The sequence below is a fragment of the Populus nigra genome, chromosome 8 (assembly GCF_951802175.1).
Source record: "Populus nigra chromosome 8, ddPopNigr1.1, whole genome shotgun sequence".
Taxonomy (NCBI): domain Eukaryota; kingdom Viridiplantae; phylum Streptophyta; class Magnoliopsida; order Malpighiales; family Salicaceae; genus Populus; species Populus nigra.
The window spans coordinates 4,424,620-4,441,313 of NC_084859.1; the positions used below are offsets into that span (position 1 = coordinate 4,424,620).

Here is a 16,694-nt window from a genome sequence, read left to right on the forward strand (position 1 = left end):
TCCCTCTCTGTGATTAGTGCTAAATTATTGATTTTTTTTCAATCTTTCGTGGTTTGAATGGGGACTGTGCCATCAAGTCAAACTAGTTTTCTTCTTTCTATATTTTTTTCAATTTTTTTCTATATTTGTTTTTTTTTTTTAAATAGAGGATGTTATAATGATATAACACATGATGCTGGATACCCAATAATTGTTGCTTAATTGACAGTGTCCGAGAAAATCAAAGGACGGACAAATTTTCAGACCATGATCTTGATGAATATTCGATACATTCATGGCTCGGAGATTAAAACAAAAAAGATTGTTTATTTATATTGCGTTTCAAATGAAGCACGCAGCATGCATCAACATCATGCTGTAGTAAATTGGCCGCCCCCACCGCACCGCTGGTGTCAGGTACTGGTTTTGGTGTCGGATGTCACCTCCATTGTTCATTCTCTCTTTCAACTTGTATGGCAATGGCGCACTCCATCTCCATGGCCTCACCTATGGGATATTTTTTTAAGCTTCCATTTAATGTGTCGGTGAATAAATATTGGGTTCTTTTTGCTAGCCATTTTTGCACCGTCCACTGCAAAATACAAGTGTGCTTCTTCGATAATTTCAAGGTTTATTTTCTTCTTCGTTAGATCTTCCCTTTTAAGCATGTTGAAGAGGGTTTTGTTTGGGTTTTTCGTGTAGAGATCACAATCTTTTTATATATTTTTTAAAATTTTAATAATACAGTATCTTTAAGCAAAGAAAACTCTTCTTAATTTACAAAATAAAATAAAATTATATGCTTGTTAGAGGGATTCAATTATTAAAATGTGTGATTTACACAAATTATTAACTTTTCATATATTTTCTTTTTTATTATATCAAGATTTAGATTCAATCATAAATTCATTCTAAATTATGCAATCACCATGCATAATTATATTTGAGTGAAAATTCAACTTACAAAATTATATAGCGATTTATAGTTATCTAATTAATATAAAATTATCATGCATAATATTTGAGAAGCCGTCGCAGAGACATGGAGGTTGGTAGGGTCCCGGGTCTACAAGGGAATGTTTTTTCCAGTTTTTTTTTGTTAATATTTATAATTTTAGTAGTAAAATAACTAAAATTTTATTTTTTTAAAAAAAATTCTTTTAATTTGATCTCTTTTAATTTTTTTTTTTTTGCTCCACCCCCTGTGTGAGGAGATGATGAAAAATCTAATTTGATCAAAGTAAAAATACATAAAAAGTAATTAATTGGATTAAGTAACAACATGTATGAGTTACATGTATTGTTGTACTTTTTGGATTTATTTTATAATTTTATGTTTATTGTTAAGTCTAATTAACCTAAATTGTATGAGGAAAAAAAACAAAGAAAAATTAGAGAGTTGAATTATGAGTGATCTCTCTAACCATTTGACATATTAAGAAGAGATTTTGTCTTCATCATAAAAAGAAAATCTCTCCATTAATATTATTAATTTCATATCAGAAGGAAACTCAACTTCTCGATTTTTAATAATAAAAACTTTTAAAATATTTATTTTCTAAACAAATTATATATATATATATATATAATTCCTTGTTATTTCCATGCATTTAAAAAAATCATAAAACAATTTTAACATTCTTAAAGTTTGGATGTTACACATCTTTACACAAAAAAAAAAGCCTCCATCAAGGATTTTGAAGAGTAAAATATTATTTTGATTTGTGTAGTCATAATAAATTTACTGACATGTAAAACAATTCAATTTCAATCTCGATAAATTTTCTAAGAGTTTGAAAGGTATTTTTAATCAATTTCATGCTTTTGCTTATAAATATATATTATTTTTCATTGATATTAGAATTGAGTTATTTGTTTTTGTTCATATAAATATTTATGATGTATTTTGGATGAGTTAAATTGAGAATTTAGCTTAAACTTAATTTTTATGTTAATCCTGATTTTTCTTACATAATTATTTGATAAAATTTATATGGTTACAAATTACATCTTATTATCTTTTCAATTATCTAAAATTTGACTTAATTAAAGTTTTATACTGAAATTAATGGTTTTTTTTTAAGAAATAACATTGTATAAGTTGAAATTGGGATTCTCAATTAATTTGGGATTATTTTTATTTTAGAAAAACAAATCAATATATATATATATATATATATATATATATATATATATATATATATATATATATATATATTGACACCACCAATAAACTCCTCCTACCGAGACAGTTCGAATAGAGATGGTTTCAAAAAGAACGGACGCTAGGAAGGTAGCAAGTGGTGTCCACACACCAGAAAAGAGACTGTGGATCGCACATTAGTTGCATGCAATCTAGTGCAGGCAAAATTATAGTAATCTAGTTCTATCAACCAATAACATTGTTGGAAGCTGGTAATATTGTGAATCCTCAAATGATAAGGTGGCACATGTTAGTTTGTTTTCTTTAGAAGAAATCAAAGATCATTTGTTGTAAGAGAAGCGTGATGGATCTTACAATGGTCTTTGGGTGGTGGTTTTCAACTTTCCAGTAACCTAAAAAAAATATTTGTAATTTTTAATGAATTTTTATGGATGTATAAAATTAATTTTTAAACTTAAAAGTTTTTTTTTTCTAATGATACTCTCAAGGGTATAGGAAAATGGTATTTAATCTAAAATAATAAAAGTCTATATAATCTAAAATAGTAAAAATCTATATAATTTTTATGGTATTTATTGCATCTTTCTTATGATTAAAAAATGTATATTTAAGATATTTTAAAAATTAAATAAATTGCAGCATGATGTATGTTCATCTCTTAATCATCTTAAATGTGCGCTATTTGAATATAGTTATTGATGATCTCATAACAAATTGTTGTTGACCTTAATAAGGGTGAGAAACTTGATGTGATAACTATTAGTTTAATATATCATATAGTCAATCGATTGATTACATATAGCATTATTATATTCATATAAATACATATTATAATTAATAAAAGCTTAATTTATTTATAATATTAAATTAATGAATCTAGAGTAAAGATAAAGTTTATGGGACAAAAATATTTTACAAATAAAATTATAAAATTATTATAATTATGGAATTTTTATTGCATCAAAGCATTATTTTTAAAATGTTACTGGTTGATACTTTCTTAAATACTGAACATTCATTAGAGGTGTAGAAACTAGTATATATTATGTTATTTCATTTATGAAAAAAAAGCAGTTATTCTTATAAGTTAGGTATAAGAGATACCTAAAAATAATATGTAGATGCTTGTCATAATACATGTACACTAAACTGACCCGCATAAAAATTTCATATGGAGAGATCACATATGTTTGTAGAAAGGCTCATGTAATGATTATATAAGTGATCCTTATACTTGAGATCACAAAATTATCTTATACAAAGAATTTTTTTAATCATGGATAACTTCAGCTATCTTGTTGTGGTATAACCGGAGATGGGTGTTTGGACATTCTAGTCTAGTATACTTGATGAAGTCTGGCACTCTGAATTTTTTCAGCACCACAATGTTTGGCACTAAACACACTTCAGCTGCTTGTACATGGTCAAACAAATCATTTTCTTCAACTGCTCTTAATCTCTTTTCTAAAGGAGTCCACTTATCATAGTTCATGAGACCATTAGATCTATCATCAGAGGGTTCTTTAATTGTCGAATCCAAAATAACTAGAGTTTAAACTGGCTAGACATGGAAAATGAGGATAAAATACTACTCAGTTTCCAAACTTGCCCCAAAGTTCTGAGATGTATAAGGGACATGAGTTGCTAGTGCTTTCATAGAGGCTATGCAGATGTTCCTTCCTTACTCTTAGACTCTAAGAGTTGCTCGAGCAGATTGGTCATTCGAGAAACTTCATTCTTTACATATTCTAGCTTTCTCTGATAATGTGATTTCAGGTGAGTCATTTCTTCATTTTCTATCCTTTCTCTCAGTCGGGTGTAGTAGATCATAGGTGAGAAACCTATGTTTCACAACCTATAGTGCATATAGCAATTTATAAATGAATGCATGATTAAATACATCATCATGATGCATATGTCTATGTATATTGGATATGTATATAGCCTTTCCTAGAATGATTGATGGCCATCACTTTGCTTGCATAAGATGTGTGAATTCTTTTGTCACATTTCTATCAAGAATAATTCTTCTCAAGTTATTGCTTTGATAAAACTTAAATCACACTCACTAAAAGACAAATTTTACTCAAAAGGTGGGTTAAAACCCTTTCATTAATATTAAAAAGTTCATTACATTGTTTTGGAAAGGAAATACAAGAAAAAGAAAACGCACATTAGTCTTTCTCTTCAACCACTTTTTTAGCCAAAGATAGGAAAGCAAAGTCATGATTCTCAATTTTTTCTAGAAAAGCATCATTCTTAGCTAGGTTTTGCCAGTAGCAAAAAAATCTCCTCCCTCCTTCTAAGCATTAGCCCTAACAATTCAAGCATGTTTGACAGCTTTGTCCATTTGCTCGTCCATCTTGATCATCTTTTTTATAAGCAACATGTTGCTTTTGTTCAAGGCATTGTTAATTGCGTCGATCTAGTCTTTATGCTTTTCTAGTGCTATTAACTTCTCATTTAAGTGCTTTACCTTTTCTTGTTTTTTATCGAGCTTCACTCTCAACACTTTGATTTCATTTTTCTTAGTCACAAGATCCATTTTAACATCCTCGACTTTCTTTCTTTTTGCCTTTAACCCTTGCTACCTCTTATGTTTTGGCTAGTTAGTTTTCCATCATCATATATTTTGTTCAATTTCTTATATTTCTCAATTATGGCTACCAGCCTTTCTCGAACCTATGCAAGTTTATATTAATAATATTCAACGCTTCCTTGACAGTTAATAAAATCAAACCTTAATGCTTCAAGTTTGGAGCTGTTTTGCATCTAGTTTAGACCCAGTTCTCCTTTCTCTTTCTTAGACTCTTCCATTGCAGCCTTCTTGTTGCTTAATTGTAACTCTAGTATTGTTGTTCTTGTATCTCTAGATTGAACTAGCTCATCTAGAAATGCCCTTTTTTTGTTTACTTCTAGCACTATTATTTTTAAAGTTGTCTTATCTCTCTTGCTCTTGCTTAACTTTATTTTGAGCTTTTCTACTTCCTCTTTTAGCTCCTTCTCATTGTTGACCTTTTTTATTTTAATTAGCTCTTCTAAAACTAGTGAAGATCTATCCTCAAAATGTGGTGCCTTAAGAATAGTAGTCAAGAGCATATATCTCCATCTTGTATACTCTTCACTTATGTTAGGATCCCTTAAACTTTCAGACTCCTATATGATCAGAACCAAGTGCTTCCAATCTTGTTTGACAATCTCCAGGACTTCTTGTACGACTAGATCTTTGAATAACCCAGAAAATTAGGCAAGTCCAATAATTCTTGGGATGTATTGTATACCCCATTGTTGTCTTACCACAAGAGCCAGAGCATAACTTATATAACCTATAACCCTAACTAAAAGTACCCAGTCTCTTTGCCAATAACTCATCAAGACATCTACTGCTATGACCCATGGGGCTTTCCAATTGAAATTGCTATTAGGCAACTCTTGTAGCTTCTTTATCTAATCTTGATTGTTCAAGCTTCCATATTCTTTTTCTTTCACTAACTTTAGAGGTCTTTGGTTAAACCATAAAAAATTATTGAGGACCAATTTATTCGTTTCAATATGACTCATCATTCATAGTATAATAGTTGTGTGCAACATCTCATTGCCCCCTTTTTTTTCCAATTCTTCTACAATGGTTGACGATTAGGATGGTTTCGGCTAACATAACAACAATAGGGTTAATCTGGGTGTTCTTATACTCTACAAACATAGCGATAATTTCTAAACTTATTACACTCGTTAAGCTTGGAAACAACACAAAACCAAATATGCATAAAGCAATCAAATTGTTTTTTTTCCATCTTTGATCCATGTTCTGACTTTTTCCTCTTTAACTCAGCTTCTAACAGTTTCCACTACAAACCACTAGCATTCTTCTCTAAGAACTTAGTCAGATTAGGAATTTTGAGCAATTTTGAGAACTCTATAATCACTTTGTCATCTTTCAAAGGGAAATAAACCCTATACAGATGATCAGGAAACTCTATCAACATTCCATACTTTTCCATAGTAAGACATAAATCTATATTCTTGAAAGAGAAACACCTATAATTGGGATCCTAAAAGTGAACAAGAGCTCTAACTATTGGGTTCAGTACTTTTACCTTCATAATTTTTATTAGTCGCCGACATTTCCTAAAAAATACAACCTCATCAATATTTTAAACATAAGCCATCAATTTCTTCACCTCATTTGTAGTGTAAATTAGGTTCTTGATCGGTGATAATTTTCTTACATTACATTTATGGTAGTTACCTTTTGACAATTGTAACAATTCAAAATTTTGTCATATTCTATTATGGTAATTTTAGCAGATATCTCGTTCTCATTCAATTTTTGCTTTGTTATCAAATAAGATGCTCAAACCTTTCAAGAATATTTAGAGGGTATCTTTTTATAATTTTAGCAAGCGTATATTTTTTTATTACATTTTTATTGGTTTTTTTATAATCATATTATTAAATTAACTGAGTTTATTGAACTCATTTGAATCAATAACCTGATTTCCATTAAAAAAATTTGCTTTCTTAAAAACATTATCATTGTCTGGACATTCTTTTTTTATGTTAAAAAACATTGACCTGACCCAGTACATGACATGAGACACATATTTAGTTTTCCTAATAAGGGAAAGAAAAAGAATATCCAACAAGAGAGGAAGGAGTTATGAAGCCAAGATCTTAGAGGGTGTTTTGTATTATAGCCATAACACTGTTTACCTAAAATTTAAATTTGTTTTTTATAAGTATTTTTTTAGTATTTTTGGATCGTTTTGATGTGATGATATCAAAAATAAATTTTAAAAAATAAAAAAATAATATTTTGATGTAGTTTTAGATAAAAAATAATCGCTAATGCAATGCCAAATAAACTCTTAATATAAGATAAGGAGCTCAATCTTGGTAAATCCTCAAAAGTCAAGGTCTTTTTTTCGAGGCTATATCTATAAAAATGAGTGTATGTGCTCCTCTTCTTACCGGGTATTTCCAATAATTCCAATCAAGCCATTAAAATAGGTTATTTAAAAACAATTGACCCGACCCAATATGTAGGGGTGTTCAAAAAAACCAAAAAACCGATTAAACCGAGAAAACTAGAAAAAAAATAACCGAAAAAACCGAACCATGAAAAAAAACCGATTAAACCGATTAAAATTTTGAAAAAACCGACCGATTCGGTTTAGTTTTGGTTTTTTAAGCTTAGAACCGAAAAAACCGAACCGAACCGAACTTGAACCGAAAAAAACCGGAAATAATCTAGCCAAACTGAAAAAACCGAGCCAAAACCGAGCCAAACCGGTTTTTGTTCTAAAAAACCAAACTGAATCGAAACCGGTCGGTTTAAACCTGTTTCGGTTTATTTTTTTAAAAAAATTCAATTTGGTTATTTTTTTAATAAAAACGGAATCGAACCGAAAATAAACACCCTTTCCAGTATGGAATGCGAGATACTTAAAACATCAACATTTTATCAGCTCCCTCCCATCATCATATCTATATAAGCTAATACTCTAATATCCTTGAATTGAAAGGTCCACTGTAATGAAAAAAGTGACAAAAAGACTTCCACGTCCAAGAAGGAAACAAAGACCATAGGACAAAATCTTAGTGGCATTTTTGCTTTTGCCTTATTGAATATCGGGTCGTACTAATGAGACATTGAAGAGATTAAGTGGGTCTTTAATGAATTCAGAAAAAAATAAATTAAGAGAAGAATGGGACTTTCTATGATTATGTTATAAGTTGCTGGAGTAATTAGCTTGAACCTTGTATTTGGCCTTGCTTGCTTCTCAAAAAGTCGTCCTTGTTGGAAGTGGAAGGGGTTTATTTGATGCTAAAGTTAGTTAAGATATGAGAATGAAATAATATACAAGAAGAGAAAAGTAAAATGAAGTTATAGAAAATATCAATTTGTGTGTAGCATTTATATTACGTTTGGCATAGAATTTATATGGCTTTGAACTTGTATGGCCTTCAATGACTAAGAGTAGCTCTGGATTTGTATAGCATGGAATGGATTAGAACTTGTATGGCATGAGAGTGATTTTTTTTTAATCTGTGGGTGTCGGGTTCAGCTTATACGCATCTCGACTAATCTTTTAAGATCCTAAAATTAACGATCATGTAAGCTTCCAGTGACCCTGATATATATAGTACTCGAACTGGTGATTTTTAATGAACAAACTCAGAACCTGATTAGTTAAGATATACCCATAATTTATATAGCCTACGATTGGCCTAGAACTTATGTGGCATGTATGTTGCCTGGCCTGGCTTTATATGGCCAATTATGGACTGACCCTCTTACCTAGTGAATGGTAATTGAAAGTATTTATATATTCAGCCCTTGAATTTTCTTTATAGAGAAGAAACCGCACTAACAGTGGAGAAGCTAGCGCTCACGATAAGTTATGGAGTTGGCAATCCATCAAAGGAAAAAAATAGTGTTTATCCAATACTTTTTATATAGTAAAACATCATTTGTTGTTATGTCTTGTCATGACAAATATAAATGATGGTTAGTGTTATTAGCATAAAAAATTATGTCTTGTCTAAATAAAACAAGTTGAAGTGGTGGTGGTCGAGCCAAGATTCAAACCTCCTGCTGGCCCAGTTGACATGGTAAGATGGAGAGGAAAGGTCGAGGAGGAACTCCCTTTTGTGAACAATGGATAGATGTGATTGTATCCTTTGTTTTTCAACTGTCAAAACCTTGAATTCTTCGTTCTTCACTCCATCGTTTGCATTAAGAAGAGCACAGTACTCTCTTTCAAAGATCGCTGAAAGGATAAATTTTGTCTGAACCTTGTCAATGATTCTATGTTTTTCATGACTCCATGCTTTCTCGGTTAGTCATCAAATGGCACATAGTTTATATGTTTAGGTTAGATCATTGACAAGGTTCAGAAAAAGGGGTGGAAAAGTGACGATTAATAGGTCTCCAGGTAATATTAACAAAACAACCAAGTGGCTTGGGGTTGATTCATTTAGCTGCTCATATGAATATTTAATAATATTAATATATTATTTTGATAAGATTGTATTGCTCTGTGGCTTAATTGGTTCACGCGCCGCCGTATCTGGTAAAAGGTCACGGGTTCTATCCCTGAGGGTGGCAATTTTTTCTGTTACAAACAAAGGATTTTGTTTAATAATAAAATGTGTTTAAAAGAATTAAAAGTGTCTACAAGCCGGAATGGTTAAGAAGAAAGTCTAAGACTATGTTTGGTAACGAGGTTGCATTTATATTTTGTTTAAAATGCAAATGTAACTCATTTGGTAAATAAAAAAATATATTTTACTGTGTATGAGTTTCATGTCTTTTCGCGTCTGAGACGCAGGAAAAGAAAAAGGCAGCATTTTGCTGCTTTGTGCACACTGTTCACGCTAATTTTAATTAGCATGAACAGTGTAGCATACACTGTTCACATGAAAAATAACAAGGAGTGCTACACTGTTCACATGAAAAATAACAAGGAGTGCAATTCTCTTGCACTGTTTAAGAATGAATTGCATTGTTCATGTGAACAGTACAATTCACTTGCACTGTTCACACATTTTTTTTAATAGTGTAAATTTTATTAACATTTAAAAAAAAAACTAGTTTAGAGTGAATTAAATTCATTCGCATTGTGATATGAACAATATTTTTTTCCCGAAAAACTAGTATATAGTGAATTAAATTCACTCGCACTATAATATTAATTTTATACCTGATAATATTTTATCTAATTTTATTACACACTCAAAATATTATGAAAATTGTAGTTCTTATCGGATGAATTTTGTACGTAATGGAATTATAAATAGTTTAATAGAATAATAAAAAATATTTTATATAAAGTATTATTTATTTCATGATGTAATAGGAGTAATTAATTCTACAATATTTAAATTTAAAACCATCAATATTAATATATAATTTTAAAAATTATTTTATAACCTTAATTTCAAAAGCATTCTTAACCAAACACATTAAACTACTTTTTCTTCAACCTCAATTTCAACCACAGTTTTAACCAAACATCTAATTTTTCAAACCAACCTCAACTAAAAGTACTTTTTATAAAACAATTTTTTTCAAACCACAACCACAACAGTTACCGCAATACCAAACACACTCTAAGAACTTGCTAAACTTTGCCCGCCCAAATCATGCTTTCTTTGTGCTCATTCTTTGGTTTTTCTGTAAAATTTATTTTTATTTATTTCTCATTTTTTTAATAATTTTTTTTGTCTTTCAATCTTTTTTTTTTCAATTTCATCTTTTAACTGTTTTAATATTTTATTTACTTTAGTTATCATGTAATTAAATAAAAATTATTTTATAAAAAAGATTATTAAACTCAGTTGAATTAATGACCCAAGTCATGAGTTTGGCGGATTAAACTGTGAAGTTTAAGTTTATCCAATAAATTGTCATTTCAATATTGTTTTTAAAAATAATATCATCTTGAATTTTTTTAAAGCATTTTATTTATTTTGAATTGGTCTTCATAATATGTTTCGGTTTGGTTTTTGTCGGATTAATTTATTTTTTATAAGGTTATCATAATCTCATAACTCGGTTCGCGAGTTTAACATGTTAACAAAGGTTAACTCAAATTGATTTAATATGTCGTCGTCTCAATATATTTTTTTTAGAAAAATGTCACCTTGAATTATTTTTTTTTTAAATTTAGACCAAAGTTTTATTAGACTCGAGGATTCCTTTGAATCCAAGTGCTTGGGTTTTTTTTTGTTTTTTTTATTTAAAAGAAATCAATCCAACCTGCAGTATTGCACGAGAAAGTAACATAGTTCTAACATTATAGAGGTTTAGTTATTAGTGAATATGTCATGTAGCCAATTAATTGGTTACATGTAGTACTGATTTTATTCATGTAAAATATATTTATTATTAATAAAGTCTTTCTTTATCTTTAATATTCAATTATATTTGATTAATGAATCTGATATTTAACTAATGAATCTAGAGTAGAGATAAAGTTCATGAAACAAAAACATTTTATATAAGAAATTATAAAGTTGTTGTAATTTTGAGATTTTTATTGTATCGAAGTATTGTTCCCAAATGTTTCTAATCAATCTTCTATTAATATTGAATATTAATTAGAACTGTTGAGATTGATGCAGTGTTCCTTAATTTATTAAAAGAAGCAATTTCTTTCATAAACTGAGGTGTAAGAAATATTTAGAACTAACATGTAGGTGCTTGTCAGATGACATGTATACTGAACTGACCTGCAAGAGAATTTCATATAGAGAGATCACATATGTCAATGGAAAGGCTCACGTGATAATAGTGTAAGTGATCTTTAGACTTCAGATCACTAAGTTATCTTATATAAAGAGTGTTATGTTTTAATTCTGACCACACGTTGTCCAAATTAAGAGTAATAAATAGGTAGATATCAGGTATAACATAAACTATATAAAGATATTTGAGTAATCAAGAAAGGATTCATCATCCTAGGTGAATTAAAAAAAATGTTACAAATGTTCTCAAATAGTATTGATTATGAAATTCTTGGCCTAGGCGGAACGAGTCTTGAAAAGAGTTTCAAAATCTTATTCAAATAATTAATGACTATAATGTTGAAAACTAACATGATTTAACAAACTAGACATACTCCATGATACAATGTCCAAATCAAAACATTCTTGATAAATGAATAATAATTACACTGAAAAATTGGTCACTAAAATGTTAAGTCAAACCACTTATGACTTTCTTAATATTTGACGGTCATGACAGGTTGTTAGACATTGTATTTGATCTTCAAATATAAATCAATCAATTGTTGAATTGATAATAAATTAATTTATTTAATTTATTTAATCTTATTTCATTTAAGGTTATGATTTATATTTGAGCTAACTTATTATGGAACCTAATAGGTCAAACACATAAGAATCGTTGATCAGAAATTAAAATAGAATGATTAATCAAGTGTGACTTGATTGTAAATAAGTTTTAGAAAATAAGGACTAGAATGTAATTAATATAAGAGATTACAATTCTAGACCTAGAAACAATCAATTAAGGACTTGATTGAATAAATTTCTAAAATTAGCCTAAAATAATATATGTGATATAATTTAAGGGCTAAATTGATATTTTTATTTATTTATAAGGTTTTTAGGTTTCTCTATAAATAAAAAGTTATGCCTCTTATTTTCTATAAGTATAGCACCATACAGAAACACCTAAAACACAAAAGAAAAAAGGTAGCACTCAAAGGAATAGCAATCTCTCTCTCCTAAAAAAGTTATGGAGATTTCTCATTGGTGATTTGTGTGTATTACAGTTAGAGGCTGTATAATTGAATAGTTTGTGGTTTGCGACACCTAGCTTTATAGCAATTATTCAAAGCCAAAAAGAACATTTGATCTTCAGGTAATGTTTATATAAACCCTAAACAACTGTAGATCTATCTAATAGAATCTCTATGCAAATTGAATTTTTTTTCTCAAAGGTAATTTTCTCTTATTGTTCTTTAGAAAAAAAAAGATCTTTTAGGCTACTATTCCAGCTAAATCTAGCTAGAATTTTTAACCCAGCTGAAACTCACCATTGAAATTTAAAAAATAAATGGTTTTAAGTGGCTGCAATAGCCACCGCCAAGGTTATTAAAATCGTGATTTTAACACGGTACAGAAAATACAAAACAAACTCGGATCGTAAAAATGAATCGTAAAATTGTAAGGAATTTTAAAATACATTAAAAAAAATTTCATGCTTCAAATAAAAATTCATACATAGTTCAAGCCTTCAAATAAAAATTCATACATAGTTCAAGCATCTTAAAATACATGGTTCAAATAAAAATTCATACATAATTTAAATAACTTTTTATTAACTAATAATTAACAAACTTAAAACAAACAATCTGCTGGTGTGTCATGTACAAGAGATTTTAAAAAAACAAGACCTTTCACATCCAACTTAATATGACAAGAGTTAGATAAGATTCATAAGAACTAAATTTACCTTGGTGGATTTGAACATGATTTGAGCTGGATAGTTAAGAAAGGTCAGGGACCCCTTAGTCAACCCATAAGAACCTATAAGAACAGCAGAGAGTTTCCAATAAGTTTTACATGGGTTCACCATTTGCTTGGGGGTGAAACCCTGCAAGTATATAACACAAATCCTTGTACAAATGTGAAATACCAACCATAGCTGAAAATCCAAAAGAAAAAACAAATATGCATAAAAATTACTGCATAACATAATTAATATAGAAATACTAACAATAGTTATGTACCTGAACTGGAGCTGATTATACACATATTCCTGCAATTAGCCAATTGAAAATGTGATATGCCGATGATTAGATCAAAGGCTCCAAGCAATGAGAATCAAATAAAAACCAAAACAAAAAATTATCAATATGCTGGTATTCAATTTTTCATAATTTTAAGGTCAAAACAAATAAAAGACTATATAAGGAACACTCAAAGAAAACATTATTTTTTAACAAAATAATGATCAAAAGCAGAAAATTGACTCGGTGGACTTGAGAAACAAAAAGTTAAGAGAAAACAAAAATTGTGAGACTTTGCCGTCAATTAAGGCCAAAATAAAAATAAAATAAAACTTTGCGTTGCATCAGTTTCATTCTCAGCAACCAAACAAAGTATAACAAAAACGTTAGATGCATGTGGATATTAAACGCTCAAGACATGTAAATTTAACCAATTACACCAGAAGAAAAAAAAAAAAAACAAGAACAAGAATTGGCCATCAAAGTCAAATAAAAAACAAACAACATGTCAGTACTTTATAAAAAAATCCCAAGATGATAAACAGTGATAAAACTTAGAAACAAACCTCGCAGATGCCATTAATGAGATAACCAAAGAAGAACCCGGAAGAGCAAATAAGAAACTGTTGCCATTTAGGCAGGTCAGATAAAGAAATCCCGGACAAATACCTCGCCTGATCCTCTCCCTTCATTTATTAGTTCAACATTGCAAACCCAGAAAAAAGAGTACAAAAGGGTGTCTGTATCTTTCAACAGATTGCTTGCTTGTGTTAACGGTGCATGGTATATATGTGCGAATGTAATTGACAAAAAAAAATAAAAAGGGAATTGGTTTGTTTGTTGATTTGAGGAAGTAAAGTATCAAAAAGAGTGTTAAGAAGTCTTGGAAACTGTCTAACCTGAGAGAGAGTTGGTTTATTTTGGGTTTGGGTGGATGGCTGAGAGAAGGAGAATAAGGATTTAGTGACTTGGGGATTTTGATTTTTTCCTGTGCTGTGTTGTGTGAAAATCGATGAAGAGAGATGAAGAAAGAATGTGTTACGTGTTTAACTATTTTGCTTTTGTTCTATGTGTGTAGTATGTAATAGGCCAATAATCACTTAACACCTGGAGTTGGAGTTGGAGGGAACAGTGATTCACATTTGCTTTTTTGTGTTGAAAGCGTTAAATCGGGGTGAAATCATGTTTTTGTACGATTTCACCAGATTTTAATGATTTTACTCTATTTTAACTTGATTTTACTCGTTTTTGAGTTTTATGAACGATTTAGCATGTTTAGCATCTATTGACTTGTAAAATCGTATAATTTTACGAGTTAAATCGCGATTTTAACAACCTTAACCACTGCCAAAAGCTAGCATAACTGGAGCGCCTAGTTGTGCTATGCACACAGCTAGTCGCTGCTAGTAGCAGCGTTAGGTAAAACCATGGACACTGCACACAACGCAAGGGTTGTTGCCCTACGCTAACACTAGGTGCGATGATAGTACTATATTACCGTTGTTCAATGTTGATGCCAGTGTGGGCAACCCACACCGACAACAGCGCCAAGAAGAATAAGATAAGGGAAGAATTATGATTCTACCTCTAAACTTTGTGTAAGGTTATTCGTGGGGTAGAATTATAATTATACCCATGTAACTTATATCTAACTACATTTTGGTATAGGATTAATTAGAATGTTTAATTAAATAATATTTAGAAAAATGACTTTTGTAATGTAAAAGGAGTTTTTAAGCTAAAATATTTTTATTTAATTAATCCAAAAATAGTTTAGGCTATTAATAATAATTTTAATATGATTAATCTTCTTATTAAATTTTGAAAAAATAGTTTTTCAATGAAAACTTATATTAGATAAAAAAAATTATTATATTTCAAGAATTATCAAATTAGAGTTGAATTTGATATTTTTAACTGTTATAAATATTATTTTAAAGCCAATAATTAGAATTTAAGCATGCTATAGTTTTATTATACATATTAATATGTTCTTATGCATGATGGATGATTATGAAAATTTAAAGACCAATGTGATTGTGTTTTTATGGTTGAATGGTTGTAATATTAAATAGGATCTACATGTCTTGCCTTTTCTCTATTTTTCTTATAGAGTTGTAAAAAAATTCTCATCTAATTTTCCTTGAATGTAACTCGAGATTTCTTAATTAATTATGTAAATATTATATAATTTATAAATATAAGAATTTAGATAGGGGAATAATTGTATAATCCAAGACGAAGAAAAGAATAAAGGTGTAGGATACAACCATGGTTCTTGCAAAGGACTTATAAAGATGTGTAGCAACTACCTAGATTTTGACAACATAATTCCCTTCAATGGCTCGAGGAAATTAGTTTACATATATCCATAATCATCTAAATAGAATGGTATGCTACGAGTGTATGTTTATATATAATTGTTATATATGATATATCACTAATGCAATAGAATGAGATTTAATTAAAATAATAAATCCCTCATTTATATATATTAAGTACATGTTAAGAACATGATTTTTTAACTTCTAATTTTATAGGCATAAAATAAGAATTTTATTCGTGGATAACTTATTGAGTCACTCAAGGTTATACTGTTAATCGAATATGTTTAATGATATAAAATTGGATGCATTACTTATGATCATATAGAATTAGAGATAGTAGTTAGGTGAAACATATGTAATGTTTTTAGATAAAGAGTTGTCACCTTCTTGATCTAGAAATCACATAAAGATGTAATTGATAAGTTATTTTATCTATTTAATTTAATTTATTTTGATTTGTTGAGTTACTTAAAGTCATATAAATTAAACGAGATCCTAGCCCACTAGGAGATCTAAGCGGTATTTCCTAAATTAATAGGGAGTAATATTAATCTGTAAGAAAATAGTAGGAGGTCAAGTTAAGATTAGAGATCTTATCTGAATTTGTTTATAAATATTTATGCATGAAATCAATACTCGTTATCTTTACATGAATAGGTTAATAGATTACCATGAGTGAAAATAAATATATCCCTACATAGTATACATGATGATAATAAATTAACTAAACCAAACTTCTTGGACTGGTACCAAAATATGAGAATTGTTCAAGGTTATATATGCTTGAAAATCTGATTTCTTATGTCCTTAATAAGGATGTTGATAACAAAGTTATGACAGAATATCAATATCATAATGATGATGATGAGTAGGCTACATGTGTTATGTTAGCTAACATGCCACTCAAACTTTAAACACATCATGAGAAAATGGATGCATGTATAATAATTATGCATCTCT

The 16,694-nt window shown here is 29.3% G+C and overlaps 1 long non-coding RNA gene across 1 annotated transcript; it reads right to left on the reverse strand.

The window, feature by feature from the left end:
• Positions 1–12,906: 12,906 nt before the first annotated feature.
• On the reverse strand, positions 12,907–14,451 carry LOC133700439 (uncharacterized). The gene is made up of 3 exons (XR_009843397.1): positions 13,974–14,451; positions 13,408–13,436; positions 12,907–13,204 (listed from the first exon to the last, which is right to left on the reverse strand). It is a non-coding gene; the product is annotated as an uncharacterized LOC133700439 (long non-coding RNA).
• Positions 14,452–16,694: the final 2,243 nt, after the last annotated feature.